The following is an 18,792-nucleotide window of genomic DNA, read 5'->3' as shown; positions in this document are numbered from 1 at the left end:
ACACCATCTTTCTTGTGCCACTGCTCAAGCCATAATTTAAGAATCATATCTGCAAACACGATGCTCAGTAGGGATGAAAATATAGTCCTTCAGTTGAATGGCTTTTACTGGGTGTGCCTATAACAATGGGAAACAAAGCGTGTTATGGCAAGCTGACCAACATTTCAAGACTAACAAGAAATAGTTCACTGCGGCCTGCATCTAAGCTTACTGAAAGGCATGAACTTATTTTCATATATGAGGTCTATCGAAAAAAGAGATTTTCGCAAAAATGTGCGCGCATGCCTTATTAGATGGCCAATTTGAATGTTGCACTCGTCTATAATGGTATCAAAAGATGCCTAAAGCATGCGCCTTTGTGACGTGGTGTGCTTGTCTTATTCTGTAAAATAGAAGTAGCGTTTTTGATTGCGTTGTTTTATCGAGTTGCGAACGCATTTCAGAATGTTCACGGGAACAATCAAATAGAATAAAGGCCTTTGGGGACCACATGGAGGCGGATAGATGATAGCTGACGAATTGCTGTTTGGTGCCGACGTGAACTGTTCCGGTGCCATTCGGTTCACTTTGTTGTTATCAGTTACAAAACAAATAACTTTGTACCCGCTCTTTTCTAGACCATAGGTGACCTAGCTGGGTAACTTGTGCAAAATATTGCCTGTGGCGTCGCGGATAGGTACTTTGTGAGCGACTTCTTTAAAACTAGAGGTGACGCTCTGCGCCATACAAATCATGTCACCAGTAGGTGCCACAAGGATTTCGGTGCAATGCCGGTGATGTTGCCGCCTTTGTAGTCATAAGAAAGTTTAATGTAGATCTCGTCCAGAATGAGAGTAACAGCGCGTTGACGCTCGTTCAGGCCAGATAACCTTGTCTTCATATACCCGAGTAAAGTAGAACTTTCATGTTCTAACTGTTCATTCACTCCGTGTGAGGAACAGATAGACCTGATAGTGACGAGATATGGCATTGTGATATTGCCATAACTGTGCATATACTTGTATATGTGAGGCGATATCCTAAACAGAAGACTGCAAAAGAGCATGAATTCAGAGGAGTAACGTATCCGCGTCTCATTCTTAGAAAGCAGCTTTAACTGCTCCGTCAGGAATCGTATGTCATGGTCATTGTCCTCATCCGTCGGTGTTGTTCAGAGCTTAACTGAGCAAAAAGGAAATGACCTCTACAATATCCCCGGCGTGTTTGTTCGACGGCGAACACGGACGCATCCAGCTTTTCTGGACAAGAGGGTTTAGCTCGCGTGAGTGCCACCACGTGGCGTACTGACCTTAAACTTTTTCAAATTTCCCGGGGTGACGCGTGATGACGTCAACAAAACAAAAATAAAGTAATTAAAAGGTGTCCCTGCGCATTGAACTTCGCTACAGTGCTTGTCCCACCGGCATTATCAGTGCTATTGATAAAGCGTAGCCGCTCGTCGCCTGCAAATGACTTATTATCCTAAGAGTGTTTAGATGCGACGAGCAATGATTGATTCTAGGCTTTTGATACAGTTATTTTTTTCTTTTTTCTTTGCAACATAGAGTAACCGTCAGGAGCCCTCCGTGGCAGCCTTCAGTCGGCAGACATTCTTAACGTCCGAAAGTCGGACATCGTCTACTAGAGACGCCGTCGTGGACGGCTTCTGATTTTTACCTATCGATTTCGTTAAGGTGCCCCCAATTATTTCCCTAGTGACTTCACTATCCGCACTCATGGGCTACCGCAGCAGCTGCAAATCGAAATGTGCTTAAGTATTAAGACATGTAGATGTGAAAGGGGATTTATTAAGGGCGGACGGCAGGCGCGAGGAACGCACGACGGGCACAGCAAAGACAGCCTCAGCCGGCGTCAACAGCTCACCACCTGCACTCGCACCTGTCGCCTAGACAGTGTCCCACTGCTGCGTGCGTTGCTTTATCCCCACTACAGTACGCCAGCGGCGAAGGGAAGCCATCCTGGCGACTCAAAGCGACGTGAGAATAAGGGGGTCATGATATGGTTTGAGGCGGCTCACGTGGACCACCTGGCGGCCAAGACGAGGCTTCTCGGAAGATGGAGTGATCGGCTCAACAACATAGGTGACGGTAGATAGGCACGCAATGACGCGATACGGGCCTTGGTACTTGGGGGCAAACTTAGGAGTCAGGCCAAGTTAATGAAACGGCGTGCGGAGCCAGACGAGGGAGCCGACGGCGAAAGCTTGCGCAGTGAGATTGCGGTCATAGCGATCTTTTTGGAGGGCTTGATTGTCCGAAGTAAAGGAGCGGGCCAGCTGCCGACACTCTTCAGCATATTGAGCCATTTCAGAAAGTGGGCCGAATTCGGAGGAGTTCGGAAGATACGGCAACATGGTGTCGAGTGTGGTGCATGGTCCGCGGCCATAGAAAGGAAAGAATGGGGGAAAAGCCGGTTGTCGAGTGTGTCACGGTATTAAACGAGTAAGTGACGAATGGAAGAACGACATCCCAGCTACAGTGGTCACAGGTAATGTACATGGACAGCATGTATCCCAGCGTGCGGTTAAAGCGCTCTGTTAGTCCAGTGGTCTGCGGGTGGTAGGCTGTAGATCTGCGGTGAACTCTATGGCATGAACGAAGGAGTTCCTGAAGGACATTGGATAAAAACACACGCCGTCTGTCGCTGAGTAGTTCACGTGGTGCGCCATGCCTTAGGACGAAATGGCGTAAGATGAAGTTCACAACGTCACGAGCACCAGCCGAAGGAAGCGCCGCCGTTTCCGCATACCGCGTTAGGTGGTCGACGGTGACGATGACTCATTTGTTAGCAGTGACCGAGCACGGAAGTGGGCCATAAAGATAAATTCCGACATGGTCGAAGGGGCGTGCAGGACACGGTGAAGGCTACATGACGACGTCATGCAGATAACACAAACATATCTGCCAGTTTAGACCGCGTAATATGCTATCCGTTCGCTCGAATGTTGCAGGCGCATTGCAAAGTCCAAACGGCATGAATGTGAATTCGCACAGACCATCCGGGGTGTCGAACGCCATGTTTCGAGGAAAACACTCGGCCATCGGGACTTGCAAATAACCTGAACGCAGGTCGAGTGAAGACGAGAATTCGGCGCCCTGCAAGCAATCACGGACGTCGTCAATGCGTGGAAGAGGGTAAACATCTTTTCTAGTAATTTTGTTTAGATGCCGGTAATCCACACAGAACCTAACTGAACCATCTTTTTTCTTGACCAGCACAACGGGGGATCCCTAAAGACTACAGGATGGCTGGATGACTCCACGTTGAAGCATGTCGTTAACTTGCTCCGTAATTATACTACGCTCCGCTGATGATACACAGTAGGGCCGCTGTGCAACAGAAAATGACGCCGGTGGCTGTGGGAGAGGTTGAGCGGCCAACGCTTGCAGACGACGCGGTGACTGTTAAGCGGCAGCCACATAAGTGACTGGTGCGGCAACAGGTGTCGGCTGATAGGTGTACGGCAGCACCTCGGAGACCTGCTCCGGAATAACTTTTGTGATAGATGGCGCTTGATTGTGCGTAGGCACTTCTGGATCCGGCAAATACGGCAAACACGAGAGCTGCCGTACTACTTCCTCACGCACATATTCTTTGATCGGCGACAGTAGCGTATTGTGGTCACCACCTGTGGTTAAAGCGGCGAGAGAATGGTCTGTTGTCGGCCGCCGAACTAAGACGCGTTGTTTGCGTAGTTTATCAAAGCTCTGACACAAGCTCGTAAGCTCAGCGACGGTGCGTGAGTCCTTGGCCAGCAACATTTGAAAGGCATCGTCGTCAGTGCCTCTCAGGATATGTTTAATCTTCTCTTGCTCGTCCATGGAAGGATTCAAGCACACACATAAGTCGATCACGTCTTCTATGTAGCTAATAAAATTTTCGCACCCGCCGTGGTTGCTCAGTGGCTATGGTGTTGCGCTGCTGAGCACGAGGTCGCGGGATCGAATCCCGGCCACGCCGGCCGCATTTCGATGGGGGCGAAATGCGAAAACACCCGTGTACTTAGATTTAGGTGCACGTTAAAGAACCCCAGGTAGTCGAAATTTTCGGAGTCCTCCACTACGGCGTGCCTCATAATCAGAAAGTGGTTTTGGCACGTAAAACCCCATAATTCAAAAAAATTTTCGCCTTGCTGCTGCGCACGTCCGCGGAGGCACTGTTCTGCGCGGAGTTTGCGCACGGTGGGACGGTCGAACACGTCTGTGAAGCGTTTCTTGAACACACTCCATATAGCGAAGTCGGACTCGTGGTTGTGGTACCACAGGCTTGCGACGTCCTTGAGATAAATCGTGATATTCTGGAGTTTCAATGGGTCGCCCCACTTATTGTGGCCGCTCATCTTTTCGAATGTCGCCAACCAATCTTCAACATCGTGGACATCTGTTCCACTAAAGAAGGGAAAATGGCGCTGGCGCAGCGCGCCGGTTACGAAAACCTGCGCGGATTGGGCGACGGTCTTCTGGGCGGTTTCGTCAGGCATTGTCGGGGCACTTGGTAGCCTTCATTAATTAAAGGACTAGCGCAAATAACAGGGACACAGACAGAGAAGACGACAGGACGAACGCTCGTCCTGTCGTCTTCTCTGTCTGTGTCCCTGTTATTTGCGCTAGTCCTTTAATTAACGATGACACCAACTAGCCCAGCTTTCTGCCTTGATCACTTGTTAGCGTCCGACTTCGGAGTTCCAGGTTTGAATACTCCGCAGCTCCACCACTTTGGAAGAGGGTTTAATAAGGTTGGACGGCAGGCAGAAGGACTGCACGACGGGCACAACAAAGAAAGTCAGCCGGTGTCAACAACTCGCGATCTGCGCTCGCACCTGCCGCCTAGACAGTGTCCCACTGCTACGTGCCTTACTTCATCCCCACTACACATAGATATGTTGGTTTTGCACGTTGGCGCAAACCTCATGACAGAAGAATTGAGCCAACTGTCTCTGTGTCGTCGTTGGTTAGCAAGTTTTAGCCGAAGCTGCTCGCAATATTGCGTCGCATTTACTGTCCACCAGGCCAGGTAAACCCTTGGGTATGACATATGCAGCACTTGCAGTTAGTTCCTATAGTAGTCTCCTGTCATGGTTATCCCCACGTGTGAAGGAACACCGCTAGTTAAAATTATTGTGCAGTAATATATCCGGCATTTGTCTGTTCTCCATATTGTCTACCATATTACCGCTCCGCCTTTATCCGAAAAATCGGGCAGTTCCACAATATGAACGCATGTCTTTTACTGCCCTTAAGGGCTCAAATTGCCATAAGCACATCTGAAGAAGCTCTGAATGCCTGCCAGTATACTTATTAGGCATATCAGTGCTCGTACTGTGACTAGAGATGCCGAGTGCACGCGTGTATAATTTAGGAATACATAGTGCGTCCCGTGACAATTGCCCCTGCCACACTTGTTATGCTTCACAGCAATACTTTCGCGTATGTTTCCCCACGTAACATAATTGTCCTAAGGCGAAGACAACCTTCAGAAACCGGCATTACAACGCGCCGTGCTTCCCGAGCTTGGAAGCTAATAGCGAGGACCACAAAGGCGGAGTCGCGTTGCTGACGGTGGCAAATTCTTTCAATGAAAAACACGGCACCAAATGGTAAGAAGCTTAACAGCGAACGTTGAAGCGGCTAGGCCTAGCGCTGCCTTGGTGGTGGCGTCTACGGCTGCAAGCGGGTCTGCGTGCAAGAGCGCCTTTCGAGGCGGCTAGGTAATCAAAATGGCAGAGGTGGTGGCTTTGTTTGATTAGTACCATTTCGGACCTGCCGTCACGGCAAAATGTCCGAAAAATCAGACGGCGAAGGGTTCTTGTGTCCGAAACTTCAGACATTTTTATACATTGAGCCTATGGGGTACGTCGCGGTGCCGCGAAGCTGTCCGAATTATCCGGCGTCCGGAAAGTTGGTCGTTGACTGTACACTGGCAACTCCTCCAGCCGACGACACGGCGTCAAAGTGTATTTGTTACGATTCCTTCTTGTAACTACAGCGAGCATTACCACGAATTTCGTTCTCTTTCAATAAAATTACAGCTAATTTTTCCTGATAGAAGCACAAATTCCCTGAGTTTTGCCTGAGTATTTCCAGACTATTCAAAATCCCTGAGAATTTCCGGTTTTCCCGGTTTTCCCGGTTGGTAGACATTCTGAATACACTGATGCTGAAAATATACAATTTTTGCAGCGAGAAAAACGTTACAGATAGTGGCACGTCCAAAAATCGACAATTCACGGCCACCCCATGCTTCGGCCTTCGCACGCATTTGATTAGTTTTTTCGAGCTAGAGTGACTCGTTTTCACGATACCCATCTAAAGGTACCCCAAGGTAAGCACTAGGTGTCTTGAGCCACCGGATATTTTCAAAAATACGGGGCATGGCATTCCAATGGCTACGCCAGATACAAATACCCTTTTGCTCATTGATTTCACTGCCGCTTTTCTCACAAAACCTTTCAGTAATTCCTAATACTGAGCTAACACTCTCCCTATCTGCAGCAAATAAGGCAAAGTCATCGGCATAAGCTAGAACACGTACTTCAAAGGATTATATTTTGAACCCCCTGATTTCTGTACTATTAAATATTTTTCTACAGAGCGGCACCAAAAATAAAACAAAAGGTAATGGACTTAACGGAAAACCCTGTCGAACGGAAGAGAGTACTTGGATGCGTTGTGAAAGTTCACCATTCACAATTAAATTGGTACATGAGCTTTGATATGACATTTTGATACCTTTACACATGACAGAACCAAGTCCTACATAATTATTTATTACAAAGAGAACGCTATATGGTACCATGTCAAAAGCCTTAGCTATACCTATTTGCAGCATCGCTACCTTGAGGAGACCGCTATCGAAATATTCTAAAATGCTTGTAGCTGTATGGATATTTGTAAATATTTTCCTACCCCTGATGTCGCATGTCGGCCACGGCTTCCAACGTTTCCTGAAGTCATGCGCCCGGGTTTTTATAGTTACCACGTGAACTTGCGCGACTGCGTGTCAAAAATCGCTTTTGGGTACACTGTTACGCCATGTGTAGAGAGTCGAGATAGGCATGAATCGAAAGCTTAGTTTTTTGACTACATACGCTGCAACGACGTTTACGATAGACGCACTACCTTTATCACAGGTACCGTCTTTGTCTCGAAAATCGAACACACATTTTCGTCGTTTCCGTAGGCTTCCATTGCCGAATATTTAACCACTCTGGGAGTGAGTGAGTGAGTGAGTGAGTGAAAACTTTTGAGTCTTTCAAGAGTTTCGCGGTTACGAGGTCTCCGTCGTCTTCATCTTCTTGCGCTGGCGACTTGAGACTCCTCTTCAGCAAGGGTGGGCCCCTATTCCAAGGCTCCACTGAGTCGTGCTGCATCGCTCGCGTGCTGCACTAGGGCCCTTTGGGCCGTGAGCTCGCTGCTGGTGAGCCGACTCTCCCATTGCTCCGCACTCGGGTGTTCGTGTTTGTGGAATGCTTTGTTGCGTTCGCACTCCCAGGTGATGTGGTAGAGTGTAGGTTTGGCACCGCACCAAGGGCAGGTGGCCCTGTATTGTGTCGGAAACATCTTATTGAGCACGTGTAAGTTGGGGAAGGAGTTTGTTTGTAGTCTGCGCCAGCTGGTCGCTTCCTCCTTTGTGAGGTCTTTGTGTGGTGGCGGATATCTAATTCTAGTTCCTCTATGTAAGTTAAGGGTCTCTGCATATAGCCTGTAGGCTCCGGGGCATCCGACCGCCCAGCTCGGAACGCTTCGCCTCGAGCTAGGCTGTCTGCCCTTTCATTCCCCCCTATGCCTACGTGACCCGGGATCCAGATTAGTTTGTGCCTGGGCTTTTCCTTCTCGGCGGAGGTGGCTCCGCTGAGTAGTCTGAGGGCAGTTTTGCTGATTCTGCCTCTCGTATAGTTCCTGCACACCTCTTTTGAGTCCGTCAGTATGTTGAGAGATCGGCCTGTTCTATAACCTTCCGCTGCCGCCAGCGCTACGGCAATCTCCTCGGCCTCCGCTGTGCCAGCGACCTTTGCCGTGGCATACGTGATTGGGTTTCCTTCCTTGTTAACCACTACCGTCGCGGCCACGCGTTCTCTTCCGTGTAGATATACGGCGGCGTCCGTGTATACTGTATTGTCTAGCTGGGCTAGCGTTCTCTCAACGTATTCGGGCCTAGCTTTTCGCCTGTTTTCATGTAGGTTGGGATCCATATTTCTCGGCAGTGTTCCCACATTAATGGTTTTCCTAAGGTGGTCCGGTACGTCCGCGTATCTGTCTGTCAGTCCGCTCGTATCCCGACCCAACCTCCTCAGGAGCGCTCGTCCCTTAGACAAAATTCTTGCTTGCTAGAGAGCGATCACTGCATTTGGCTCGTGTGGATTGTCTTCCAGGACATGTCTGTCACCTGCCTTTTTCAAAAATCGACCCGCAGCTTTTGTTATTCGCGAAAACGCCGCTCGTTCCAGTGAAAACGAGCTAACTTCGTGCCGGGGCCGCTTGGGTTGCCTTGCACACGTACCAACTGGTACTTCTCCAGAAAAGCTGGATATGGAGGAATTCTACGGTGCTCTGTGTATTTTTCTTTGTCGCCGTGCATCTAGAATAGATTCCTTAGCTAGTTTATCTGTTTGTTTACTGCAGGAGTCATAAGTACCTGAAATAAGGATGATGAAAAAAAAATCAGGGGTGTACATCAGTAGGTAGAGCGCTCACTTAGCATGCGAGAGGTACAGGGATTGATACCAAGCAGCTCCACTGGAGCACTTTTTTTTCTTTTTTCTTGCAGCATGGCAAAGAGGTATAAATCTGGAGTTTAATGCCCCCAAACTCGGTAGTGGTTTCGAAGGGACAGTGAACAGTTCCGAAATAATTTCGACCTGCTGGGGTTCTTGCATTCGACTTCGACTCCCACCACATGGCGTGGGTTAGAGTGCCTTAAATAACTGTACGTTAATTACCTGTGCCTTAATTACCTTCGCCTTATTGAACATGGAAAGTCGTGGGTTCGACTACCACCAAAGAGCGTAGCTGCGAGTGTTTAATTAATTCGACTTTTTTTAACTGTGCTTTCATTAACACCAAACGTCTTAGATTCGAGTTCCACCAAAAGGTCAAAGATTCGTAGCCTTCTTGGAGTATGGCGTAGTCACGCCAGCGCCGGAGTATCCGCGTCATGAGCCACGTAATCATCTCGCCTTAAAAAATGCGGTGCAAGCCATCCTGCGATGACGGTCGATGATAATGCGTTTATATCCAATTACTTTAGCGACAAAATGCATTGCTATCGTCGGAACAAGTTATGTATCTGGCACGCACAGCAGCGGGACTGCTCAATCGCGTTTCCGTAAAACAGTTGTTGGCATCTAGCAAAAAGGCTGCCGCCGCGAAACCGGCGCGTGGCCTCCGAAGTGCACAAAATAAATAAAGCAACAAGCATGCACACATGCATGCTGTAAAGTACATGACACACGCTAAGAATGCTAACGGGCATTAAAAGAAAAGGGCGCAGTTGTTAATTTGCTGAACCACCCCAACAGACCGAGTTTGGAACGTTTGTGTGTCGCTGGCGGGGCTTGGGAGAACCAGCGAGCCAAATTATTTTGTTGTTGCGTGCGTTTTTTCTCAACAGAGACGTTTGTCGTTTGCGCGGCACCAAACCCTTAACACCTTTTCCCACCCCAAGTCTCTCCTGCCCATATTGATGTCACGCACGTTGTTCTGCCGAGATTCGACTCCGCAGCCGGAATCAAAGTGACACCGTGTCGAACAGCCTCCACTATTATCAACTACCTCCAGGGCTAGTTCGCCGTGCGGCTAATTACGCGCTCCACCCAGAGACGCAGAGTACAGCTGCACGTCATCACGGTTTCACCGGTAGTGGGTTCGCAATATACACCGCAAGGTGTGTAAACCCGCCACCTCCCATATTCGAAGGAAGAAGCGTTCATCGCATCTTGTCACGAAGCTGGTTATCACTTCATAGACCCTGGACGTATATGTGCCTGTCGCTGGTGTCATTGCGTCGTAGATTGCGACAACGGGAATGAAGTAGTAGAAATGATCTGTGGGCTTTGCAGGACAACCTGCAGAGTTGCGCCTGTACAGTGATTGGAGACGTCGGATGGCGGGACACAACGTGTTCATGTTTCAATGGCATTATAATTTTATTGCGATTAGCATTTTAGGGCACTTCAAGCACTTTCCACGTGCTGTCTGCATGTATGGCTGCCTGTTTTCCTGTCTATGTCTCTAACGTTTTCCCGCCAACTTGGATCACTGGATAGTCTATGGTGTAGTGGTTCACACCATCCCGTTTCTGTGTGATATCAGGGAACTGGATTCGAAGGCTGTCGTCGTGCCAACTTGGATCATGGGAATCTGACATTGCATATGTGCCGTATTTCCGCCAACTTATGTTACTGAGCGTGTGCTACAACTTACGTGCCGCCGATCAATGAACGTCGTTCATGCCAACTTCTATTACTGGGCACGTGAATGTAGGCATGTGCCACACTTCTATGAGCCCCTGGGATGTGACTTTGGGTTGGCGGGTATGCGGAACTGGGTGTGCCGCGCTGGTAATTTGGGAATCGAATGCCAGCGCACATTCCGCATCCGGAGAGCCTACGTTTATTTTATGTTCTATTCCATTAGATTTCAGCAGAAACTTTTGTGCTCCCCCGTGGCGTAACAAGGTCGAGGAGCTCAACTTACTTCAAATTCAGCGCTCCTGCTTACCGCCCGGAAACCGCGCCGAGCCATCGTCAGCTTCCGCGATCTTAAAATTTGAGAGCGAAAGTGCGTGTGTCTGAGTGCAGCTTGTTGTTTGAGTCGTTCGAACTCATTTAAGCGTTGAACAGCTGCATACATATTGTTCCAAACACTGTTAACAAACGAAAAGTGAGAATCCATGCTTTTCCAGGGCGAAACTGAAATTACGGAGGCAGCTAAAGAGACTTAAGAAGAGAAGTCTTGCTCCAGCGCTTCGTATTGTGAAAATTAAATTTCAGGTTTTTCCTATGAAATTAACAATCATGCGGGCATAGACAAAACACGTTACTACGGGGAATCAGAACCTAGTTTCACTAGAGCATCACGGGAAATGTTTGGAGAACTATTTCGCCTAAATATTTGTACCGGGACCTTTGCAATTAAAGCGGAAGAGCTAACTGATGTTGAATTATTATCCAACTGATTTAACGACCAATTCAAATCCATTTTTACTAAAGATGATGGTGACATCCTTAGTTTTCTTATGTTTCCTTGCCACGCATGGCAGACCTCATAATCTGAGAACAAGGCATGGTTGCGGTGAAGGGAAAGAAGCTGACATGAAGTAGAGGAAGACGAAGACTGGCCGCCGCCTGAACGCCATATACGTCAGTTGTAAAGATACATTATTTGTGTATAGACAGTGACGCATACCCATTATGGAGGATTGGCCAAGAAGCAGGCGGTTTTTCGTATGCTTAGTAGTAAAGCCAAACTAGATTTAAATTGTGCAGCGTGAGATTAGAACTGTAATTTAGACGTATGATGAAAATATTGTAAAGAATTTTAATAAAATAAGTTAACGTAAATAAATGAAATAATAGAAAATATTGATAATTTTAGAAAGTCAGCAAGGTACTCTTTTTGTATCTGTAATAAAATTGTAAATTGCAAGAAAAGCATCCCTGTGGCTTGATCCCAGTGAGGTCGCACCGAAAGAAAGAATGGTTGGTGAGGTTAGCGATTGCCCAAGTTTGGTGAATGAGTGTGCTAATAATTTTCTTTGTCTTATAAAGCGGCGGCAGGAGAGAACATAATGTTCGATCGTTTCAGGTGCACTGCAAAAAGAACATAGAGGTGACATAGCGAGACCAGACCTGTGTAAGTAAAAATTTAGAGGAGGTATACGGCATCTCAATTTTGTAAAAGAAACTTCCAATTGTCTTGAAGGACACCAATTATTATTCCATGGGAAGCCAAGATGGTGGAAATCAGAAGACGGTGTTAGTATGGATGTTGTAGAGTTTTGGGATATAGCGAAATTTCTGTACCTAGCCGCGGTGACATAAGCTGATGTCGGCAAAACAGATATGATAGGGCCGTTGAGGGATGCTCGTGCGAGTGAATCGGCCATTTCATTCAAGTGTAACCCATGATGTCCCGGTACCCAAAGTAAACATACTTTCCGTAAGTACGGAGGTACCATCAAACGAAAGGTTCTTTGAATTCTTGTATCTAAAGATGCAGTCAGTGCTGCACATACAGATAGCGAGTCGGTCACAATAACAGCTAATCTGTCGTTTTGGGGAAGTTTTCGTAACGCTAATATCATCACTAATAATTCTGCTTGAAATATAGGTGTGAAATCGGGAAGGCGAAGCGAGTAAGACCATTGTAGAGATTCAGAGAAGATCCCCACTCCCGCCTTCTCATTGCACACAGAAGCGTCAGTGGCTATTACATTTTCAGTGGTTAGGTGGTATAGGTGGTCGTGTAAGATGTTAATTAAATCTCGCCTTGGTAACAGTTTAGCATGATTCGGAAATATGTCTTCGAACTCAATTTTGAGGTCTGTTAAGTCATTATTTGAATGACAATCTTGGCGTATGGACACATCCAATTGTTGTAACTGTGCTTGCACAAATAATATCTGAGAGCTGTGGAATCTTGATCACGATACCTGAAAGAACTCAGATGGTTCAGTGATAAAAGCATATTGCGTACGCCTTTTTGAAAACTCATAAATTTTTAAATATGTCTGAATCGTAAGCATGCGGAATCTGCAATCTATGGTGGGTATATAGGCTTCCTGATATAAAACAGCGTTGGCAACAAATCTAGGAAGCCCGAGGCATGACCGTAGAGCTTCTCTTTCTAAAATTATGAGAGGTTTAATTTTGTAGGTGGGGCCACCGGAAAATATTACGCAGCCAAATTCTAATATGGGCCGAACATACATTTTATAAATAATCAGTAAGGTATCCCTGTGTAGTTCAGAGCGGCGGTGGCTGAGCCGGCGAAGCATAGCTACGGCTCGTTCTGCCTTTGTTTTAATATGTTCAATGTGACTGCGCCAGGTGAGTTTGCCATCGTAAATAACACCAAGGTACCTGACTTCGTCAACTTGAGGAATGATTTCCTGTCGGTATTGCAAAGATATATGCACTTGTGCAGTTAATGGGAAGACTAAGACCGCACTTTTGCTAATATTTAATGACATACTTAATCTCTCTAGCCATGTCTCCAGCATTCCTAAGTAATTTTGCAACGACTGTTGTAGGGAATGTATATTGCTTGCGAAGGAAAAAAATTCGATATCGTCCGCATAAACATAAACATGTACTTCCGCAGACAAAGGAATGGTGCTTAGCAAAATAGCGGAGTCCGTTAGTGCTCCCATCGTCGTCGTCGTCTGCATAGAATACACGCGTCAATATGTTCACATCTGTAAATTGATAAAGAAGTGTTCCACGCAGATGCTCTCTAGTCCTTTACATTGAACACATCCCAGCCTCCACTAGCATATTTGGTTGGCAAGCAGATTGAGTCACCCTAATCCAAATCTCAAATGCCAGCCAGAAGCACACATATGACTATTTCACAGAAGAAGAAACCAAAATTTACATGTGCCAAATTAATTTTTCAATTGCAAGCTACTCAGTGGCTTCTAATTAAGACGCAAGGTGTGCACCACGGTGTACACAGTTAAAGGCCTTGCTCGTAGTTCCAATGATTTGGTTCGCAGAGCATGTACATAGACGATGACTTCTTAAACTAGGGGTACTGTGTCCTCAATGCTTCCCCTTTCTGGAACCTTGGAGGAAGCCATAGTTCCAAAATTAGGTGTAAAAATTAGATAAAAAGGAAGACATGAAAATCTGTCTGCTTTATGCCAGCATTTAAAATACAGAAGGAGAGTGGTTTGCATTTGCACCCTTGCATTTACGTGCTGTTAAATTATGTCAGCAGCCAACCAAGCATGAGCTGTTGCTTTTTATAGCTTACACAAGCGCCATGCGCATTGCAAGTATTATGTCACTAACCAAATCTGCAATGTTATTTTAGCACTATTATTTTGCCACATGGATATATCTGTTGAGAAGAAACAGAAAAAGCGCCGACTTCTCACAAAACTAATCAGTTTTACTTTAAAACACATTTCTATCTTTTCAATGGCACTTGCTCCTATCTGTTTGTCTCCATAGAGCATACTTAATCTTGACTTTTCTATAAGAGACATTACAAAAATGCTATGTCAAGATGACTGCCTAGAACACGTGAGAATCTTCACCTGTGGGCGCTATAACGTAAAACTATTCGAAACTTTTCTATTCCAATTCCTCAATCAGCCCTCCGCGATCGGTCAAAAACTTTTTTGAAACACCTCCACTTCGCCTGTCCGTCACGCGACGTCTAAAAACTGCGATGGCTCCTTATCTGATATGACGCGTACACACTGATTATACATTATTGAAGCAAACAAAAGGAAAAGTTATTTCTGATCCGACGCCTTTTCGCCATTAGCCTTCGGCTATTGGTCAAACGGTTTAGGTCTCCACCAACTTCACGTGCCTGTCACGCGACGTCACAAAACGGCGAAAACTCACCGCGTCAAAGTCACGTGTACGCATTAAAGATGCATTATTATGCCAAACAAAACTGAATCTTTTTCTGCATAGACGCAGGCTGCCCCGTTCCGAAAGGAATAGAAGATGACTGCCGCCGATCGCTCGCGCAGTGGTTACTTGCACCTGCCCGAAAGCATGAATTTACTTGCGTATAATAAACGTTTTTCCGTGGCATTGTAACGTTTTCGAGCACTTTCGCCACGTTTACGACCTCGCTCTGCCAACTATTCTTTGCTGAGGATCCGTTTTAGCGGCATTGTTAACCTTCCGTTGCATGCCGCCGTGATTTTCGACCAGCCAACGCAAGCTAAGTAAGGGAAAGCGGAACAATCGCTGACGTGGACACCACCCTCTTCATGCGATTATCGATTTTCAGTGCACTGGCTCGGCCCTATCGAATCTCTCTCCACTTGAGCGTGTGCCTCTCCTCTTGTCAGTCAATCTGATAAGACAAGCCGCTCATTGTAGGCAACGCTATTCGTTTTTAAAGCAAACGAAAGTGACCGCCTATAAACGAGGAGAGCGTTTGATTGGTCTGTTCAGACAACCCTGCAGGTCACCGCCCGATGCTCGCGTCGGCAGTTACGGTTACGCAAATTTGACGTCAAGAGATTCGAATAAAAACGCACTGAAATAGTTTTACGTTATAGGGCCCTTGGTGTGACACACTGTCTTTTGAAAGTTTTGATGGCATTTAGTCAAACGGTACACCCAATATACCCACATTATAGTTTTCTCGTCCAAATTGCTTGGCAATGCATTTTGAGTCTTTGGAGTGCGTTCCTCTGCACCATGTGGAGTCGTGCGGGGCAGGCTCTTTGGCATCCTAGTGTACTTGCAGCTGCCTTATTGCGTTACATAAAGCAGGTGCCTGCAAAACATCATGTGCAGAATTTAACACGAGGACATAGTGTAAAACAACATGAGACTGTAAAGAAATGAGGTCACTGCACTAAAATAAAGTCTTAGCTATTAGTCTTCCTACTGAAAGGCATGCGAAACATCCAAATGACTGCAATAGTGAACTGCTAAACAGACTTCAATTTTTAGATTTAAAGAAAAAGAAAATAACCGACAGTTCATCATCGTTCAGCACCAATGTTACAATACTCCAACTAATAACTAGAATATTAGTCATTGTCAGATGTCATAAGTCCGTCATTAGTCTAGTGGGTGACAAACACTACTTGTGACACATCCTAAGCATGTGCCCAGTGTGCCCCCCACACCATCTTTCTTGTGCCACTGCTCAAGCCATAATTTAAGAATCATATCTTCAAACATGATGCTCAGTAGGGATGAAAATATAGTCCTTTAGTTGAATGGATTTTACTGGGTGTGCCTATAACAATGGGAAACAAAGCGTGTTATGGCAAGCTGACCAACATTTCAAGACTAACAAGAAATAGTTCACTGCGGCCTGCATCTAAGCTTGCTAAAAGACATGAACTTATATTCATTTATGAAGTCTACCAAAAAAAGAGATTTTCGCGAAAATGTGCGCGCATGCCTTATTATATGGCCGATTTCAATGTTGCACTCGTCTATAATGGCATCAAAAGATGCCGAAAGCATGCGCCTCTGTGACGTGGTGTGCTTGTCTTATTCTGTAAAACAGAAGTAGCGTTTGTGATTGCGTTGTTTTATCCAGTTTGCGAACGCATTTCAGGATGTTCACGGGAACAATCAGATAGAATAAGGATCTTTGGGGACCGCATGGAGACGGATAGATGATAGCTGACGAATTGATGGTTGGCGCCGACGTGAACTGTTCCAGTGCCATTCGGTTCAATTTGTTGTTATCAGTTACAAAACAAATAACTTTGTACCCGCTCTTCTCTAGACCATAGGTGACCTAGCTGGGTAACGTGTGCAAAATATTTCCTGTGGCGTCGCGGACAGGTATTTTGTGAGCAACTTATTTAAAACTAGAGGTGCCGCTCTGCGCCATATAAATCATGTCACTATTAGGTGCCACAAGGATTTCGGTGCTATGCTGGTGATGTTGCCGCCTTTGTAGTCATAGGAAAGTTTAGTGTGGATCTCGTCCACCATAGAGTAACAGAGCGTGGACGCTCTTTCAGGTCGGATAACCTTGTCTTCATATACCCGAGGAAAGTAGAACTTTCATGTTCTAACTGTTCATTCACTCCGTGCGAGGAACAGATAGACCTGATAGTGACGAGATATGGCATTGTGATATTGCCATAACTGTGCATAAACTTGTATGAGTGAGGTGATATCCTAAACAAAAGACTGCAAAAGAGCATGAATTCAGTTGAGTAACGTATCCGCGTCTCATTCTTACAAAGCAGCTTTAACTGCTCCGTCAGGAATCGTATGTCATGGTCATTGTCCTCTTCCGTCGGTGTTGTTCAGAGCTTAACTGAGAAAAAAGGAAATTACTTCTACAATGTCCCCGGAGTGTTTGTTCGACGGCGAACACGGATGCATCCAGCTTTTCTGGACACGAGGGTTTAGCTCTCGTGAGTGCTACCACGTGGCGTACTGACCTTAATCTTTTCAAATTTCCCGTGGTGACGCGTGATGACGTCAACAAAACAAAAATAAAATAATTAAAAGGTGTCCCTGCTCATTGAACTTCGCCACAGTGCTTGTCCCGCCGGCATTATCAGTGTTCTTGATGAAGCGTAGCCGCTCGTCGCCTGCAAATGACTTATTATCCTAAGAGTGTTTAGATGCGACGAGCAATGATTGATTCTAGGCTTTTGATACGGTTATTTTTTTCTTTTTTCTTTGCAACATAGAGTAACCGTCAGGAGCCCTCCGTGGCAGCCTTCAGTCGGCAGACATTCTTAACGTCCGAACGTCGGACATCGTCTACTAGAGACGCCGTCGTGGACAAAGCCGACGTCGAGAACTGGCTTACAATGTACGAGCAAGTGTGCGACAAGAACATGTGGAATCCAGCAACGATGATAGCAAACCTGATATTTTATCTGAGAGGAACAGCGAAGCAATGGTACGATACACATGAAGCTGACCTAACGAGCTGGGATGTCTGCAAAGAAAAAATGCGAGACCTGTTTGGCAGACCTGTCGGCCGTCAGCTGGTAGCAAAAAAAGAACTTGCGTGCCACACTCAGGCGTCCACAAATTCCTCTGTCGTGTACACACAGGACGTGCTGGCCCTCTGTCGCAAGGCTGATAACAACATGACCGAGGCAGACAAGATTGGTCACATATTGAAAGCTATTGCAGACGATCCCTTCAATCTCCTGATGTGTAAGGGTTGTGCCACTGTGGATGCAATTATAAAGGAAATGCGGCGCTTCGAACAAGCGAAGGGCCGCCGCGTCGCTCAAGCTTTCGACAGATTGTGCAATACCACCACGACATCTTGCGAAGACCCGCCGTGGTTCGTTCAGCCAACAGGACAGGAAAATATAACGCGCATCGTTTGCCGTGAGCTTGAGGCCATGGCTCCGCGTCCAGTTCGTTCCGACTGTTGGGAAAGCGTGCCCGCTATCTTCCTTACACAAGCGGTCGTTCGGGAGGAAATAGCAAGTTTGGGCATTCCATCTCTCTGCTCGATCCGCCATACAAACACCTACCAAATATCTCCGGCCGTTCGCTCCCAGACGCAAAGCTTTCCGCCACTCCGTCGCAACCTAGCTGACTGGCGCACAGCGGATGATAAACCCATCCATTTTGATTGTTCGGTATTGGACACATCGCCCGTAATTGCCGCAACCATTGGTGGTCACCTCCTCGGTGGTCGTCTCCGAGTCACTACCGCCAAGTACCAGTCAATCGTACTTTCTCGCTCCATACGTCGACTAGGAACATCAACGCGGACAGTGCTCCACCAAGATCCAGCCGCTCCCCGATTCCGCAAGGTCGTAGGTCTCGTTCTCCTCTCGTTCACCGCTTTTCATCCCCTTCTGCAACCGGTCGCTTCTCTTCTTGAAACAAGGCGGTGCAGCTCCCGGAGGTGACGCTGCAACTCCGACCCAGCCCACAAATCCTCTATTGACCCTGCCTACATGAGGAATCCTACTGCACATTGAAATTGAGGGCGTTCCTGTTAGATCTCTCGTTGCTACAGGAGCGCAGCTTTCAGCTATGAGAGCTGTTCTCCGCCGAAGGGTCAAAAAGGTTCTGGCACCGGCCGTACCGTGCATCTGCGAGTCGCCGATGCGAGTACTTCACCTGTTCTTGGAATGTGCACA

This window comes from Dermacentor andersoni, chromosome 3, assembly GCF_023375885.2.
Source record: "Dermacentor andersoni chromosome 3, qqDerAnde1_hic_scaffold, whole genome shotgun sequence".
Classification (NCBI taxonomy): Eukaryota; Metazoa; Arthropoda; class Arachnida; order Ixodida; family Ixodidae; genus Dermacentor; species Dermacentor andersoni.
Note: the sequence above shows the minus strand (reverse complement) of the source record.